This window comes from Bos taurus, chromosome 21 (genome assembly GCF_002263795.3).
Source record: "Bos taurus isolate L1 Dominette 01449 registration number 42190680 breed Hereford chromosome 21, ARS-UCD2.0, whole genome shotgun sequence".
Classification (NCBI taxonomy): domain Eukaryota; kingdom Metazoa; phylum Chordata; class Mammalia; order Artiodactyla; family Bovidae; genus Bos; species Bos taurus.
Window position 1 is genome coordinate 13,130,694 of NC_037348.1, and position 19,620 is coordinate 13,150,313.

At 42.5% G+C, this 19,620-nt stretch overlaps 1 long non-coding RNA gene across 2 annotated transcripts in view; it reads left to right on the forward strand.

The window, feature by feature from the left end:
• The window catches only part of LOC104975324 (uncharacterized), a 65,904-nt gene that overhangs the window by 39,256 nt on the left and 7,028 nt on the right, over nucleotides 1-19,620 (forward strand). For both annotated transcript variants that reach the window (XR_813962.4, XR_009492092.1), the window contains one exon: nucleotides 19,499-19,568. This is a non-coding gene — a long non-coding RNA (uncharacterized lncRNA). The remainder of the gene's footprint in view (nucleotides 1-19,498; nucleotides 19,569-19,620) is intronic.

The following is a 19,620-nucleotide window of genomic DNA, read 5'->3' on the forward strand; positions in this document are numbered from 1 at the left end:
TAGCAAGTGCACAACGAATTTACTGAATAAATGAAATAATGGACTCACAAACTAATCTGGAAAGCTTTTTAGGAATTCAGTTTTGAATTACCTAGAAGAGGAACCAGGGAAGGAAGAATACTCTAGAGAGGCTGAACAAAGGACCTGATATCCCTCTGAGGAAAAGAAAATGATGCCCTGTCCTTAGAGTTTAGCAGTGAGTGAGCAAAAGAAGGCAATTGCATGTGAGATGACCTGGTGAGCTAGTGGCGCCTGACGGCAGAGGGTAGGACGTGGTCTTCCTCTTTCCCTATTTCTGCTCTATTGGCCCAGCCTGGGCAATATAGGACTGGACCACAGAGTTCTCATGCTGGGAATATTCTCCTCTAACACCCAGGCTGGCTTGACCTGAGCCTGACCTCCTACCCCCTGCTGCCCCGTCTGGCGCTTCCTTTGCTCACAGTCCTTCGTGTTCTCTGACAGAGCACTGCTCCTTTGTGGCCAAATTTTCACCAAAACGGGCCTCCGTTTCTTGTTATTACCAGCAACTGCCCAAACTATATTTGAGCTCACTAAGAGCTTTTATGCAGTTAACTCCCCATAAAAGTCAACCCCTGGTGCTCACACTTCTAGCTCACATCCAGCTCTTCCCTGTTTCCTGCTGGTCAGCTGTGCTGAAGTCCCAGCGTGCCTCACCCCTGGGTTTTTCTGACTTATTTCACATGCCCTGCACATCCGCCCTCAGGCTTCCCAATGGCACAATGAGGGTGCATAGGTGTAACTCAGGGACGTCTCATTACGAAAGCCAGTGAGCTGAAGCTTTCCTTCTAAACTCTGTTCATCTCTTCAGGGCTAAATGAGATGCCTGTGCTCTGAGAAGCTCAAAGAAGTAGCCCCTTGTGCCTAGTGACCACTAAATGATGCTGATTTTAGCTGTAATGAACTGTGTTATACTAACTTACGGGCTTCCCAGGTAGCTTGGCTGGAAAAAAAATCCACCTGCAATGCAAGAGACCCTGGTTTGATTCCTGGGTTGGGAAGTTCCCCTGGAGAAGAGATAGGCCACCCGCTCCAGTATTCTTGGGCTTTCCTCGTGGCTCAGACAGTAAAGAATCCACCTGCAATTCGGGAGGCCCTGGCTCGATTCTTCGGTCAGGAAGTTCCCCTGAAGGAGGGCATGGCAACCTACTCCACTATTCTTGCCTGGAGAATCCCCATGGACAGAGGAGCCCCGTGGACTACAGTCTCTGGGGTCACAAAGAATTGGACATGACTGAGTGACTTAGCACTGCACATACTTATATTTTTAGTAATTTGAACACTTGGCATAAGAGTGTAAGAAAATGATTTGGAGAAACTCCTTAAGACTTCATCTTCTAACCAGGATGCATGGGTTCGAGCCCTGGTTGGGGAGCTAGGATCTCACGTGCCTCACAGACAGGAAACCAAAACCTAAAATAGAAGCAACATTGTAACAAATTCAATAAAGATTTTCAAAACTGTCCACGTAAAAAGCTCTTAAAACAGAGAAAGCGATTTAGAAATATAGAAAACTAGAAGTAAACATACGGCAGAAACTTAATTTGTTGTGTGGGTCAATACTTATGTATGTCACATGTGAATATATGTGTGGATGGACAGATAGATAATGAAAACTCCTATCTTTTCTCTGTTCTAAGACAAATGAACACCTTTTTCCCCACTCAATTTTTCTCACTCTGACTGTTTCCAGGGAACTCTTGGCAGGTCAGCCCTGGGCCTCTTAATAGATTCAAACGAGGTAAGAGCTGGATTTAGGAAGATTAGAAAGTCATTGGCAGGAGATGATAACACACGAGCTTCTACGGAAGGAATTAGATGCGAGAGGGGAAGGAGGATTGGAGCAGGAATTTAACTTGGTGGTAAGTGTATGTGTGGACGAGGCAGGAGACACGGGTTTGTGAAAAGAGGATATTAAGTTTTGCTTCTTTCCGGAATATTTAAAAATAATGCAGCAAGCATTTATACCTCTTTCAGTTATTTTTCTACGCTGAGCTGATTTTGTTTTTCTAGCTGGGGTACTGTGTTGAGATGGGCTTAGAATAAGCTCTTTACACAGGTGTATTTCAAATGTTTAGCTGATAATTTTGCGCTGAAAAATTCAAGGACATAGAAAAGTTATATGCACAAAAATATTCGTCTACGAAAAATGGTACTGATGAGCCTATTTGTAGGGAAGGAATAAAGATGCAGACATAGAGAACAGACTTTGGACACAGTGGGAGAAGGAGAGAGTGGGACAAATTGAGAGAGTAGCATTGAAACATATACATTACCATGTGTAATAGAGATGGCTAATGGGAAGTTGCTGTTTAACTCAGGGAGCTCACCGTGGTAACCTATGACAACCTAGATGGTTAGGAAGGGTTGGGGGAAGGTTCAGGAAGGAGAGGATATATGCTTACTTATGGCTGATTCATTCTGTTGTATAGCAGAAGCCAACACAATACTGTAAAGCAATTATCTTCCACTGAAAAAATAAAAGCAAAGCATTCCTAAGGATATCAGAAACTGGAGACATTCATGTTGTCACCAAACAGGAAAAGAATCCCGTAAATTGTGGTTCTCAGCTGTCTAGAAACATAATCACCAACAATACAGCTCAACCGTTCCTGAACGCCTTGTGTGTGCCATTTTCAAAGCCCTTCACCTATAATAATTGGTTTAGTTTTCACAGTACCATCATGAGGTAGATGTTTATGATTGCCCATTTTTAGATGGAGATGCTGAAGCATAAACAAGGTAACCAACTCGACCAACGTCACAAAACTAGCGAGTAGCAGAGGACTTCAGAACCAGGCAGTCTTATTTCAGGGTCAGTGCTTCCAGTCAATGCATCGTACTGTGGTGCATGATGCGGACGTAGCAACAAATAAGGAAAAGTCACTCATGGTAAGTTACATGGTGATGCAGAACCCACAATTCTATGAGATGCTAACATCACAGATGTGCACAGATCTACGTGGATGTGAGCTGGATCTGAAAAGGAGACATGTTATAGTGGAATCATGGCTGATCTATCTGATTATTTTGAGCTATCATAATATTATAATATGATTTTTACAAACAAAAGAACAAAAACTGGGATAATTAAATGCAAATTTGAAAACGTATTCCAATTATTTGCTTTTCGTCCATATACTTTACTTTATATATGCATTTGAACATGCTTTTCCTTGATATTTTCCCTCTTTTAAAAAAAATCCCTCACATATTTCTTTTGTAGGATTTTTAAAGATGGCAGTTAAATCCACATATAAACATATGGTTATGTCTAGTTACACAATTAATGTTAATATATGGCATACAATCATCATTGAATTGGAATTATATAGCGTGTGGTGACATAATTATAACATGTAATGATGGAAAGATCCTTATTTAAGCCGAGTGAAATGAGTGCACTTGGAGTTGGATGACTCTTAAATTACAATTTTCCAGTTGCTCCAAGAGTCTTTTGGGGACAGGGACCAGCTGAGCTCTGCCTATTGTTATGAAGGAAAAAGAAAACAATTTAAATACATAAGAAAATAAGGTTCTGTAAAGTGTGATGTTGTTTTAATCAGAAAAGAAAGGTTAGCCAACGGTTAGACAGTTTGTTAAATAACAATTTGGGCTTCCCTGGTGGCTCAGACTGTAAAGAATCCACCTGCAATGCAGGAGGCCTGGGTTCCATCCCTGGATTGGGGAAGATCCCCTGGACCTGAGACAAAAAAAACACACCAACATTACTTCCAGCTGCCCTTAAATCATCTCATTCGTCCATGGAGAGCACCCGCGTTAATCAGGGGGCAGGGCACAGAGTGAAAGCCCCTGCCATCCAGGCTATCTTCACCCACCCCTCATGCCACCCCTTCACTCTGGCCCCTCATGACATATTTTTTCCCCCAGGGCCAGACATCCTGTTACAGATGTCTCATCCTTTGCAGAGTGTTCTGCTCCCGGAAAGGGCAGAAAACAACAACGCCAGCTAGCAGCCCTAATTGAAAGGCGGGATGTGAACCCCCCTTCACTCTGGAGAAAGTGATGAAAGTTTCCGAGGCTGTGGCTAATGACAGGAAGCGCATAAGTGGACAAAGTATCAGGTATCAAGAAATGAGTCTGGGAGTAATAAAACAAATTAAGGGAAGTAAAAAAATGTAAGCTAAACACGGAAGTGTCCCTTTGAGCCGACCTGTATTAAGCTGTGGACTCTTCTGCCAAGGAGAAGGCTCAGAGCCGCCCGTGTTCAATAATTGAAAACCCCATAGGTTTACATGTTGGAGACGAGAAATGCTGCGTGACCCGCTTGTGGAATATTTTTGTTTTGCTCTGATTCGTTGAAAACCTCAAGAACTGCCTCAGCACTGGGGCCTGGAGACTTGGAATGGGTACGCTTGATTTAGAAGTTGTTTTTGCCTGTGTTTTTCTTTCTTTCTTTAAATGAACTGCCAGAAACTCATTCAGAAAATCCATGGTTCACATAGAACCCTGTTTAGGAACCTCAGACTTCCCTGAAGGGCATCCTCCCCAGAGTCTAAGTGGTGAGGAGGACCACAGCTACCCAGGGTGTTGGAGTCATGGGAGCATCCCTTATCTTCTCTGCTATAATGGATGAGCCAGTTTATCCCTCTAGAGTTTTTCCCTTCATATGTCAGATAGTCAAAGCCATGGTTTTCCCAGTAGTCATGTACGGATGTGAGAGTTGGACCATAGAAGGCTGAGCTCTGAAGAATTGATGCTTTTGAACTGTGGTGTTGGAGAAGACTCCTGAGAGTCCCTTGGACTGCAAGGAGATCCAACCAGTCCATCCTAAAGGAAATCAGTCCTGAACGTTCATTGGAAGGACTGATGATGTAACTGAAACTCCAATACTTTGGCCACTTGATGAGAAGAGCTAATTCATTGGAAAAGACCTTGATGCTGGCAGATATTGAGGGCAGGAGGAGAAGAGGGCAGCAGAGGATGAGATGGTTGGATAGCATCACCAACTCAATGGACATGAGTTTGAGCCAACTCCAGGAGATGGTGAAAGACAGGGAATCCTGGCGTGCTGCAGTTCCTGGGGTCACAAACAATCAGAAATGACTGAGTGACTGAACAACAACAACATATAGAGATGTGAACTAGGCAGTTTCAAAGCTACCCAAGGGTAAAAATAGGCCTTTCCTTCTAGAAGCCCCTATGATTCAAGTCCTGAGCCATCAGAAAGGTGGGTGCTATCTTCAGGGCCCGACTGTAGCATCAGGTTCCACCTCAGCCCTGGGGTTCCAGCTTATGGATACGTTAAGCTCTTCCTATGGCATTTGCTCAATGGACTGGCTTACGCCAAACAATAGACTAGTCCCAAACCAGAAGAAAACGTGGCGTGTGACTTGGGGCTGTGCTGAAACAGGAACTGTCATGACCTCACACCTCGGCAGGTCAGCTTGGAAGCCCCATCTATCCAGGACTAAACCAACTCCAGGGCATGCCATTGTGGTTAGTCATTTTCTGCTTCATCTGGGTGCTTCTAAGCCTGGCCCTGACCACTGCAGATCTCCTCTGGGGTTCTTGGAGGTCAGAAAAACCATTCTGACCATCAGACAGGCTCCCCTGAGAATGACCAGAAGAGGTGGAAGGGGCTGTCCTCCAGGTTCCTAGGGATGCAAGGGCTAAAGGAGCAGGTGCTCCAAACATTCCTAGGGGCTGCTGTTCCCTGGTTTCTGCCATGAAGATGACCTTCCTGAGAGGCAGGGGTAAACTGGACGTGAGAAGGCAAGGATGGGCTAGATCTGCTCCTGGGTTCCCTGGGTTTAGTGGGGTCCCACTTAGTATCCTAGATCAGGCCCCGCGTGCATCATAGGGTGAATCCTGGATCCACTCTAGTCCATCCCAGCTTGTTCAGGGAGCCCAGTAGATCTCTCATGTGTTCAATGGGAAGTCAACTTTCCCAGCAACCATTTCCCTTCTCCTGATGTTGTCACCATCCTCACGGGGCTCCCTGGGTTGCAGTCCATATGCAGACTTGTCTGCTCATGGGTTAAGACACTACCCTCTGTTCCTGCTGCAGCTCCCCCATCGGATATTTGAGGAATTCTGACTTTTTGTGCTTCTCTGACCCTTTGTCATCTGACTGTGGATTTGGGGCAGTGCAGGAGACGTGGTGCATCATCTAACAGAAACAAAGAAAGTCACACACCTCGTCCTTTATCCGGATGTTAGTGATGCTCCTCTTTTGTGTACTTGTCATGTATTCTTTTTTTTTTTTTCATTTATTTTTAATTGGAGGATAATTGTTTTGCAATGTTGTTTTGGTTTCTGCCACACAACAATGTGAATCAGCCATAAGTATACATATATCCCCTCCCTCCTGAACCTCCCTCCCACCTCCAGCCCTCTGGGTTGTCATAGAGCACCAGGCTGCGCTTCCTGTGCTCTACCGTAACTTCCCACTGGCTAGCTATTTTACATGTGGTAGTGTATGCGTCTCGATGCTACTCTCTCAATTTGTTCCACTCTCTTTCCCCTGCTGTGTCCACAAGTCTGTGCTCTATGTCCGTGTCTCTGGTCCTGCCCTACAGATAGGTTCATCTGTACAATTTTTTCTAGATTACACATATATGTGTTAATATATGAGATTTGTTTTTCCCTTTCTGACGTACTTCACTCTATATAGTAGGCTCTAGCTTCATCCACCTCATTCGAACTGACTCAAATGCATTCCTTTTTTATGGCTGAGTACTATTGCATTGTATGTATGTATCACAACTTCTTTATCCATTCATTTATCAATAGACATCTAGACTGCTTCCATGTCCTAGCTATTGCAAATAGTGCTGCCTACCCACTGGCCATGTACATAAATTTATAAGGACCAGAGCTAGAAATCAGTCTGACTTACACATTTTCCTTCAGGGCCCTGGTATCTCTATTATTTGCACACAGGATTTCTGCACTATGCTCTGTATGCCGGCCCGTCAACCATGGAAATGCTTGCTGGGCTGCCCTAGAGCTTCTGAGCTCAATAAAGGAAACCTGTATATCTCAGCAGAAATAGAACTTGGGCAGATTCTGGGCCTCCAAGTCCCAGGGTCAAGCAGTTGACAAAACTGTTCCTGTCTGTTGTACTTATTCAAAGATGTTAAAATTGATGCATTAGTCAGGCACAGTAGTCACAGCACACCCATGTGAGGTTCCAGGGTAAAAATGTGAATTTTCAAAATAAGTAAGCTAGAGTTCCCTGAACAACTCTTGGGCCCTTCAGAGTCCTCATATCTAGTCCAAGACAATGAACACATTGAAGAAGTTACAGAAATAAAAACTTGGTGATGAGTTTTGGAGAAAGCTGTGGAATCTTGTCAACACCTCTTCCTGCCCCATCCTCAGGCCAAATCAAGAGTGGGTTGGAGGGCACCACCCCCTCTCTAAACTCTTTTCATTGTTTTTCAGTTGTTAAGTCATGTCAGACTCTTTGTGACCCAATGGACTGCAGCACCCAGGCTTCCCCGTCCTTCACCATTTCTCGGGGTTTGCTTAGACGCATGTCCACTGAGTTGGTGATGCCATCCAATCATCTCATCCTTTGTCGTCCCCTTCTCCTCCTGCCCTCAATCTTTCCCAGCATTAGGGATTTTTCCAATGAGTCAGCTCTTCACATCAGGTGGCCAAAGTGTTGGAGCTTCAGCCTCAGTCTTTCCAATGAATATTCAGGGTTGATTTCCTTTAGGATTGTCTGGTTTGATCTCCTTGCTGCCCAAGGGACTCTCAAGAGTCTTTTCCAGCATCACAGTTTGAAATAATCAATTCTTTGGCCCTCAGCCTTTTTTGTTGTCCAACTCTCACATTTGCACGTGACTACTGGCGAAACCATAGCTTTGACTATATGGACCTTTGTTGGCTCTAAACTCTAATGGTAGGAAATTCAGCAGACCCTTTGGAGAGCGATACGTGCTCTGACTACTGGTAGAGCAAGCGGCGAGGAAGAAGAGAAAAATGGAAGAGACAGAAGTAGGTATAAAAAGAGAGAAGATTTCACATTATATTTTTAAGACTGATTTTTTAGAGTGGTCTTAGGTTCACAGGAAATTTGAGGGCAAGGCACAGAAATATCCCATGTAAACCCTGCCCCCACACATTATGCTCTCTCATCATCAATATCCCCCACCAAGGGGTACATTTTTTGCAACTGATGAAGCTACACATCATCGCCACCCAAGGCCTCTAGCTCACATAGTTTTAAATTTTGATTTTTTAAAATTATTTTTTAATAAGAATATAATTCTTTTTAAATTTCATATTGAAGTATAGTAAACTAACAATGTGTTAGTTTCAGGTGTATGAATGATATTGCTTATGTGTAGAGTCTAAAAAAAATTGATACAAATGAACTTATGTACAAAACAGAAGCAGACTCATGGACCTCAAGAACAAACTTATGGTGAACTTTTTTTTTTAGGCAAGGCTTTACAGCGGCTCCTGCCACAGCAGGTGGGGAGTGAGAAGAAACTACAAGTTCCCTCCTCACTTACCGAAGGACATCGAGCTTGCTCCTTATATGGGGCGAGGATAGGGGTGTATCCGGGAGGTTGGGCTGGAGGGCTGGCTTTAGGTGGTTTGCCCAACCCTCTTGTGGCAGTGAGTGCAGAGGACACGCACAGTACCCTGCTTTTGCTCCCAACTCCCTGCTTTTGCCCCCAACTCCCTGTTTTTGCTCCCAACACTGTGTTTTCCCTCCAGGTTTTTCAGAAATAGCAGTGGGGTTTGTTTGTTTGTTTTATTTTTGGTCTTTTTGTATCTTGATTTCTTACATTCAATGGGTTTGGACAAACCTATAATGACATGTCTCCCCCATTATAGCATTATACAGAGTACATTCACTGACCAAACTATTCTCCGTGCTCCATCTATTCTCCCCCACCTCTGGCCACTACTGATCTTTTTGCTGTCTTAGTTCTGCTTTTTCCAGAATGCCATAGAGTTGGAATAAATTCAATAGGTAGCCTTTTCAGATTGGCTTCTTTCACTTAGCCCTATGCAGTTAAGATTCCTCCACGTCTTTCTATAGCTTGATAGCCCATTTATTAATATTTTTAGCTTTGAATAATATTCCATTTTGCAGAATGTTTATTTACTCATTCACCTACTGAAGGACAAGTTGGTTGCTTTCAATTGTTGATAATTATGAATAAAGCTGATAGAAACTTTCCTGGGCAGATTTTTGCATAGATATAAGTTTTCGATTCCTTTGTGTAAATACCAAGGGAAAAACTTGCTGGATTGTATGATAAGAATGTGCTTAGTTTTATAAGAAATCACCACACTGTCTTTGAAGGTGGCTGGACCATTTTGTGAAATTAAGTTCTGACAGATCAATTTCAGAATAGAAACCACATTTGCTACTTGAAGTGACCTGCATGTCTATCTCTTGCCTAAGAACTGAATAAGACACAGAATTTGCCAAGCCGGTGGGAGATGATAAATAAATTATTAGACAAACTAAACTTGTTAAGTCCCTGCTTGTAAGATGTTTGCATCATACAACATCCACCAAAAACCACTTGTATACCAGGTCACATGACTAGTCTGGGCAGGATAGACTGGGGTCTTAATTCTGCTCTTGTTACAGTCCTTAGAAAAATGTCTTACCTTTCTAAGACTCAGCTTATCAACCTGTCAAATGGAGATCATAAAGCCTGCTTTTAAGATTATCGTAAGGAATACATGGGCTTCTTTTGTGGCTCAGATGGTAAAGAATCTGCCTGAAATACAGGAGACCTGGGTTCGATCCCTGGGTCGGGAAGATCCCCTAGAGAAGGGAACGGTTACTCACTCCAGTATTCTTGCCTGGAGAATTCTACGAACAGAGAAGCCTGATGGGCTACAGTCCATGGGGTCATCAAGAGCTGGGCATTACTGAGCGACTAACACTTTCACTAAAGGACTACATGAATCAAATCAGCAAAGCACAGTCACTTTACTCAATGTCTGGCATATAGCTAAGTAGTCAATAAATGCTAACTCTTCTTTATTTTTGTGAAGTGGCCAAAGCATTTTAGAATAAAAGCTGAAAAGTTTTAGAACCAAAGAACTCAGCATGGAGTTTGTTAGAATAAGTAAAGCTTGGGAATCTTTCAGTTGCCTTGAACAATTCGATTGAGCATATGACTGAGAACATGAATAAGCATAAATAGGAACTGAAAGCCAAACTTTGTGGGGAAAAGATGTAGAACACCTCAAAACTGTAACGAGAGCTCAAATTTATTGAGCACTTTATACATGCTGCTGTGCTTGCACTAAGTGGCTTTAGTTGTGTACGATTCTTTGCGAGCCTATGGACTGTAGCCTGCCAGGTTCCTCTGTGCATGAAATCTTCAAGTCAAGAATACTGGGGTGGGCTGCCATTTCCTTCTCCAGGGGATCTTCCCAACCCAGGGATCGAACCCACATCTCTTATGTCTCTTGCATTGCCTGGCAGGGTCTTGACCACTAGCACCACCCAGGAAGCCCTTACCGATTTATTTACGGTGTCATCACTTTACCCACCTTCTTAGAGAAAGGGATTGAGGCACAGAGCAGCCCAGTCACCTGCCCCAGGCAGTTACTCCGTGACAGAAGCAGGTTTTACACTGAGATGAGCCTGTGCTCTAATCTACTGCAGTGCAGACCTGCCTTTTGACACACACCAAGCAGGCACTGGCTGGCTCTTCCTAAATTGCCAAATGAACGAGGCCTTGGGAAATTGTTTAGCAGTGACAGTCACGCCTCAGGAATGGCTGCTGAATAGAAATAAGGAGAGCCAGACAGCTGCTTCCTGATCTAATGACCTCCCTTTCTTAGGCCTGGCTTCCACATCTATTACGTGGATCAAATTTGAAAGCAGAGCTATGTTTCTTCTGGATCCAGGCAGCTACCTTGAATACAGAAAATACTTGGCTATTTATTGCTGTCATAAATTGCTTGTGGTGTGCTGTGGAAAGTAGAGGATGGCGCCAAGCAGGAATCTATCAATATGGTCAAAAGGTTTCCATCCCTTCCTAGCCCCAGTCTGTACATTGGTTATTTTCTATAATAGCAGGAAAAAAAAGTTTAAGCAAAATTTTTTTTAAAGGAAGCATAATGCTACTTACCAAATGTAGGTATGTGTGTTTAATATGCTCATTTGATGCTTTTGAATCATGATGCTGGAGAAGACTCTTGGACTGCAAGGAGATCAAACCAGTCAGTCCTAAAGGAAATCAGCTCTGAATATTCATTGGAAGATTGATGCTGAAGTTGAAACTCCAATACTTTGGCCACCTGATGCAAAGAGCTGACTCATTGGAAAAGACCCTAATGCTGGAAAAGATTGAAGGCAAAAGGAGAAGGGGTAGATGGAGGATAAGATGGTTAGATAGTATCACTGACTCAATGAATGTGAATTTAAGCAAACTCTGGGAGATAGTGGACAGGGGAGCATGGTGTGCTGCAGTCCAGGGGGTCACAAAGAGTTGGACACAACTTGGTGATGGAATAAAAATAATAATTGAAATCCAGACTGTCTTCAAACATACTGTAATTTGTCCTTTGAGGGAAAATTGATACCTATGCATGCCTAGCCATGGAATGGGAGAATTGGCAATGTGATTATTTTATTCATAACTTAGACCATTTATGTAACAGAAAAATAAAAGTATTTTAAAACCAACTGGGAACAAATCATGTTTCATAATAGTATTAAAAACTAGCATCAGTGAGTTACACGTCTCATTTAAAAAGGCTGAATCACTGGCTGGCAAATTAAGGGCATTATGTCCTGTGTGGAACAATTTGCTTTGGCTGGTTGATTAGGATTTTATATTTTAGCCCTATACCAGATCGGTTTTTAATTTCGATCAATCCAACTCTAATATCAACTCTAATCCAACTCTAATAACTTGAATAACACAATCATTCACTCATATATTTTCTAGTTTTTGCTTGTTTTGATAATGATAAAGAATTTAACAAATAAAAATGCCTTTCAAAGACAGGGCTTTTGTTCACAGTCAAAAATATACAAAATTCCAGTTATAAGTCCTAAGGATGCAATGTATAATGTGATAAAAATGATTAACATTACTCTCTGTTATACATGAATATTATTAAGAGGGTAAATCCTATGGTTTTCACCAGACAAAAAAGTTTGTTTATTTCTTTATTACTGTGTCTGTATGAGACAATGAATGTTCACTTAACTTGTGAATAATCACTTCACTGTCATAATCACTGCACGATGTGTGTAGGTCAAGCCAGTAAGCTGTACTCATTAAACTTATGCAGTGCTCTCTGTCAATTATATCTTAATACAACTGGAAGAAAACCCTAAAAAACAAAGAACAAAAACAGGGCTTTCTTTCTTAAGCTACTGATAAAATTTGTTTGTTTCTTTATTTGCGATTCTGACTACATTATACCCATACAACTAATGATGTTTGTGGAGTTCCCCACTGAATCATTCATTGAACATATATTAATTATGCACAACTGGAAGAAAACCCTAAAAAACAAAGAACAAAAACAGGGCTTTCGTTCTTTGATACAATTTCGTTTGTTTGTTTGTTTGTGATTCTGACTACATTATACCCATACAACTAATTGATACAATTTTTTTGTTTGTTTGTTTGTGATTCTGTCTACATTATACCCATATAACTAATGATTCTTGTGGATTCCCCCCTGAATCATTCATTGAACATATATTAATTATGCCAGAAATATATGCCAGGAATTGTGTTAGGTCCAGGAGGATAAAATGATGGACAAAATAAACATACTTTTAAAATAATTCTTATGGTCTAAAGTAAACAATTGACAAACTTTTCCTGTAAAGGGTCAGGAATTTGGGACTCTGGAGACAATACAGCTTCCATCCTAACTGCTGAGCTCTGCTGTTGTAGTGCAAGGGCGGCAGTGGGTGATACTCACAGTAGGAAGCATGTCTGTGTTCCAGCAAAGCTTTGCAGAAACAGGCAAGGGACTGGATTTGGACCTCGAGCTGTAGTTTTCCAACCCCTGGTCTAGGGGGAAAGCTGCATACTTATCAAATAATCAGGCAGATTATTTGCAAAGGTAGGTTTGCAGACTGTAAAACCACATTTGGCCAAGGGCCATGGATGAGAGCTGCATTTGATGGTCAGCATGAACAACAGATGGCTTCCATGTGGACTTAACAGTCAGAGAGGTCTTTCCCAGGAGAAGGGACAATTGAGCTGCCACTGCAATGATGGAGTAGAAGTTTATTTGGCAAAAAGCCAGAAGAGGGAAATGTGCTCCGTGCAGAAGGGATAAGATATGCAACAGCTTTGTCATCCAAAGGTGTTTTAGCTTTAGGAAGTGAAGGAAGGCCATAGTGTCTGGAACATTGTGAATGTGAGGGCCTGAGGTGAAAGATAGAGAGGTGGGCAAAGCTTTTCAGATGACTGCATGGAGAACTATTCCAAGGCCATCGGTGCTTTAGAGTTGTTATTGTTGTTCAGTCATTAAGTCATGTCTGACTCTTTGCAACCCCATGGACTGCAACAAGCCAGACTTCCCTGTCCTTCACTGTCTTCTGAAGTTTGCTCAAACTTGTGTCCATGGACTCAGTGGTGCCATCCAACCACCTCTTCCTCTGCTGCCTTCAATCTTTCTCAGCATCAGGGTCTTTTCCAGTGAGTTGGCTTTTCGCGTCAGGTGGCCAAAGTATTGAGGCTTCAGCTTCAACATCAGTCCTTCCAGTGAATATTCAGGGTTAATTTGCTTTAGGATTGACTTGTTTGGTCTCCTTGCAGTACAACGGACTCTCGAGAGTCTTCTGCAATTAGGTGCTTCTGAGCTCCCGCTTGTAAATCTGAACTGGGAACCCAAAGCTTAGTTGTTGCCCCCAAACCCAGGGCAAGGCTGTGTGATTCTGTCATATGTCTCCTGAAAGTGTAAACTTGACTTTTCCTGACCCTACTGCTCCAAACTCAGTGGAGTGGGCCCAGGGATGGAAACAGTCTGGGATAAAGAAGAGGTGCTGGGATAGAAGGTGCAATACAAAGACTTGGTTGGAGTCTCAGCTCCTGTTAATGTGATCTCCACATTAACATGGTCATGATGTAACAAATTTATAGAGCACCCAGCTCTGTGGGTTTTACATGGGATTCTGAGAAGTTCCTAGGTTATGCAGAGGTGCTTTGGAAGACCCAGGAAGATGAGGGGGAGACCCAGTGGGCTGCCAGGGCTTTAAATCAATCTGTTCCATGTGATCTCTGAAAAAACAGACTTAAATACTGAATGATATTCCAATTTAATAAACGTGTCTGAAGGTAGAAAAAAAATTGAACTCTATTGCATCATTGCCTCTTACCGTCTAAGGGGAGGAAATCGAGGTCCCATAAGGTTACACAGTTGGCTCCTTAAGAGCTGACCCTTAGGCTGCTCTCTTTCCTCTTTCGTGTGACTCCAGGCCTGTCCCTCAGCCTGGCTAACATTTCTCCCAGCAACAAATTCTTTATCTGGGAATGACTGTTGTAAGACACACTGCCAAGAGGGTGGAGTAGAGGACAACTTTCAAACTGCCTTTGTTAGCCTGGAAGCAACATGAATAGGAAGGGATGTTCATGAAATTTAGGTGCTTTGAGGGCTTGGATGCCTCATCAAACCCAAGAAACAGGACCAGAGATGCTTGGAGTCGCAGGAAGCTCCATAGAAAATTAGAGGTGATGTATGGTCTGTGGTATTCTTCCCCGGTGGCTCAGAGGGTAAAGTGTCTGCCTGCAGTGTGGGAGACCTGGGTTCTATCCCTGGGTTGGGAAGATCCCCTGGAGAAGGAAATGGCACCCCACTCCAGTATTCTTGCCTGGAAAATCCCATGGACGGAGAAGCCTGGTGGGCTACAGTCCATGGGGTCGCAAAGAGTCGAACATGACTGAGCGGCTTCACTATGGTCTGTGGTAGCTCCCCAGGTGATGCTAGTGGTAAAGAACCCTCCTGCCAATGCAGGAGATGTAAGAGATGCAGGTTTAATCTCTGGGTTGAGAAGATGCCCTGGAGGAGGAAATGGCAACCCCCTCCAGTATTCTTGCCTGGAGAATCCCATGCACAGAGGAGCCTGGTGGGCTACTGTCCATGGGGTTGCAAAGAGTCAGACACGACTGAGTATATGAGCACTTTACTTACTTTACTTAACTTATGGTCCATGGTGAGAGGCAACTGAGTGATGGGAAAAGAAGGGAACCAGCCCTCCCTGGGAAACGGAACAGAGACTGGGAAAGAATTTCTTAGGCAGTCATTGACTGCAGTGGCACCTTGTGGAAAATCCTGAGCCTCTGTGGGCTGGGTCCTGTGTTATAGACCCTGAACCTGGCCTCTGAAATAGCCAGCCTTCTTCGCAAGGCTGTGGTCCTGTCCAAGTAGCCAGCTGGGTACCTGGAGCAACTCGGTGAGCTCCGAACTGTACACTGTAGTTGGGAAATGGAAACAGGACTGCCCCATTGTACCTTACTCAACAATGGTTTCCTGATTCCTACTCACAAGTGTGGTCCTGTGGTTCAATGTTCAAACTGGAAAATTCCCATCATTTTTAAAGGAGGAGAAATTCTACTGAAATCAGTAGGATTCCATTCTTCTCTGTCTCCTCACTCTATTGGTTTCTTGTCACCCCACATTATAGGTGGCATTCTCATCAAGATTTTGCCCATAGCTTCCTCTGGATTTAGTATATTGCTTCCAGATCTACACCTTATGCTACACAGACCTGCAAAGTCGTGTCTCTACTTCTGAATGTCAGCTTCAGGTAGACCCTGGTGAACAGAAGATCAGACTCCCATTCCTGAGGTTGGGGATCAACTGCCCTAAACCTGGTGGGTTCCAATTTGGAAAGGCACTAAATCTAAGGACAGTTCCCTCTGTCTGGGCCTCTTGACCCCCACTGGCAAATGTCTCATTGAAAAGGAGCAGACAGCTCTGACTTTTCCAAGTCCTGTTAGCCAGAAACTGCCTTAAAGCAGGGATCATCAAAGTACACAGGTGGCCCAGTGATTTTAGCTGCTTGGCACTTCAAATTGCTGCAGACTTATTTTCCAGTTCTTCAACTGAGCATATGGGAGACAAACAGAAGATGTCCTAATAGCCTGTCATTAAAATCTCTGTCTGTGTGAGCTCACAAAGCCCCTTGTCTCTATTTCAGGCTGGGATTCTGTGTTTCGGCTTTGCTGTTGGCAGCGAGACAGAGTTAGGTCCCTGCAGCTGGTCCTCAAATGTGCTGTACTCTTTTCTCTTGGTTGGGGAATTGAACTGGATTGTCATGATAAAAAGCATCTGGTATTTGAACTCCCACATGGCAATATTATAAAATATCTGTCTGTCAAATTTTATGCAGTTGATTATACATTTATCCATTACTCCCCCACTGCTTTCAAGAAAGGGTTAAAAAAAAATCCATTTGATTGAATTTTAAAATAATCAACCATGTGGGTGTCCTTTTTAAATTTATGAGACTAATTTCAAATATTAAAGCTTTAGAATAAGGAGAATAAAGACCCTAGTCTGCAGAAAGGAAGAAAAGCATAATGAGAACTGCAGTTTAGAAGAATTTTTAAACTGCTACTAATGGGAAAAGTGAAATGAGGCAAGTGGGGATAAAAAGCTTGTTTTTGAGACTGATCTTTAAAGAGACTTCTAATGACTATAGAAATGTGTATTCCAGAGACAAGAGAAGTGGATTTATTAATTGTGTAATAATCTATCCTTTTCTATCAGCATCAAACACTAATGTGATATCGGAGATTCATATTCTATCATACCAGAAATAATTTCATTATGTTACATTTTTTATTTTTTAAGTTTTTTTCTGAGATTTTTTTTTGATGTGGGCCATTTTAAAAGTCTTCCTTGAATTTATTACAATATTCAGATCAGATCAGATCAGTCGCTCAGTCGTGTCCAACTCTTTGCGACCCCATGAATCGCAGCACGCCAGGCCTCCCTGTCCATCACCAACTCCCAGAGTTCATTTAGACTCATGTCCATTGAGTCAGTGATGCCATCCATCCATCTCATCCTCTGTAATCCCCTTCTCCTCTTGCCCTCAATCCCTCCCAGAATCAGAGTCTTTTCCAATGAGTCAGCTCTTCGCATGAGGTGGCCAAAGTACTGGAGTTTCAGCTTTAGCATCATTCCTTCCAAAGAAATCCCAGGGCTGATCTTCTTTAGAATGGACTGGTTGGATCTCCTTGCAGTCCAAGGGACTCTCAAGAGTCTTCTCCAACACCACAGTTCAAAACCATCAATTCTTCAGTGCTCAGCCTTCTTCACAGTCCAACTCTCACATCCATACGTGACCATAGGAAAAACCACATTGCTCCTGGTATATGTTTTGGTTTTTTGGCCACAGGCATGTGGGATCTTCGTTCCCTGACCAGGCATTGAACCCACACTCCCTGCTTTAGAAGACGAAGTCTTAACCCCTGGACCACCAGGGAAGTCCCTGTATGTGGCTTTCAGATGCAAGAAAGTGTTATGCTGTAGGGAAGGAAGTTCACTAGGGGTCTGTTGATGGTTCTCAGTCAAGATGCAACATGGACCAGAGCACAGAGCCCTGAATTTTTTCTTAATGACATTTAAAAACTAGACACTGTTTACCAAGTACTTTGCATGCATTCTCAAAATCTTATATATGAGCATCCTCTTTACGTGGAAAGGACTACTGAGGACCAGTCGCTAGTAGGAGTCAAGTTTCAGTAGCTCAGGAGAGTGGGTTTTTAATCTTCAGGGATTTTGCAAGTCAATTGTTAAATATAGCCATTATTATTATTTTTTAATTAGCTTACTTTGAAAGAAATCATAGTGAATAAGTCAATACTCAAGACTCATTAATTGCTATCTTACTACATTTTATTAATATTTAAAGAACATATATAACTATTGTAATTTCATGATGCAAAGATTATAGATTTCTGTGATAATGTGAATCTTTTCCACATTTGGTGAGGTCATCTTGTTGCTTGAAATAGACCACAATGGGAATATTACACCACGAAAGTCAGCAAATACTGTAAACAATAGCTTATACTATATACTATACTGGGCTTCCCTGGTGACTCAGTGGTAGAGACTCTGCCTGCAATGAGAAGGAAATGGCAACCCACTTCAGTATTCTTGCCTGGAGAATTCCATGGACCGAGGAGCCTGGTAGGCTACAGTCCATGGGGTTGCAAAGTCGGACACAACTGAGCAACTTCACTCACTCACTCATACAGTCCATAGGGTCGCGAAGAGTCGGACACAACTGAGCGACTTCCACCTTCACTTTCAAGCCAAACCGAATCAGGCGTATGTGAGTCTTTTCTCATTTATTTCCCCAAGATCTGTCATGGTCAACCCTCTGCTTCTTTCTCTTTCTAATGAAGTTTAACAAAGCAGAAGTTTAACAATGGCTTTTTAAATAAGCCATTCCTTTGCTCTTTTTAAAGGAATGTCATTTCCAGTCTAAACATGCTCTTTCAGTAATTCCCTACCATAGGAGCTAGCATTTAGAACAGGTGGGTGATCATTTTAACCTATGGCTTCTCCCTTATCATATAACAGTGATAAAATAATGCAAAGAGCTTTTATTTTTACTGAACTTTAAGTTTTATAACGTGCGCAACCACTGCTGTATCTGATCCTCATAATAGTGGTGAGATATGTAGGATAGATTTCATTTAACCGAAGAGGAAATTGAAGCTTGGGATGATTAAAGGATGTCTCAACAGTTATGGCCCTATTGCATTATAACCCAGTCTTACTTTCTGTCATCACAGCAACATACACGCTGTAGTAGAGATGTGAACAAAATCCCTCAGGTTTATTGAGCAAAGCAAGGCGATAAAGAAGGATTGTGGAGTTTGAATAAATTGAGCAGCAAAAAGCCCATCAGTTCCTCACTACAGAAATAAGAGCAATTGGAAAGGAGAGAAAAGACATTGGAAGTAAAAGTTTGTTGCTTTCAAGTGATTTTTCTTGCAGAAATAAAATTTTCAGCTAACTGTGGAAAATCCCATTAATTCTTGATTTAAATTCACATCACACATGAGTTGATTCTTTTATGATAGAAACAGTAGAGTGGAAAGTCATTGAGAAGGTAACAGGTATTAGGTCACATCTATGAGCAGTTACCATGTCCCAGATATTCCACTAGTGTTTTAAGTCCATCACACATTAACTCTCAGAATATTCCCGTGAGATACTCTCTATGATCATTCCAGTTTGTAGATGAGGAAACCAAGGCTTAAAGAGATTAAATATTTTGCCTATTATCAGTCAGATAGCAAGTCTCAAACCTTAGGTTTGAACCCAAGTTTACCTAACTCCAGAACTTGTACTTAAAATTCCTATGCTAATCTAGAAAGAAAGTGAATTGTTTGTTGCTTCTTCTGACTCCAGGGGTAGTGTGAGCTCAGATGTGGGCCCTGAGACATCTGTGTGGAGCTGTGTGTTGGGACCAGTTCAGTCTACAAGAGGAATGCAAGATTCACATAGGTTGGCTTTGTTTTCTCAGGCAAATGGCATCATCTTTGAGCCCCAGTTTCTTCATTATGGTATACACACTTTGGAGATGAATCACTGAGGTAAGATGTTGTTAGATGGCTTAGTACTGGAATGCTTGAGGTGCTTGAGAAA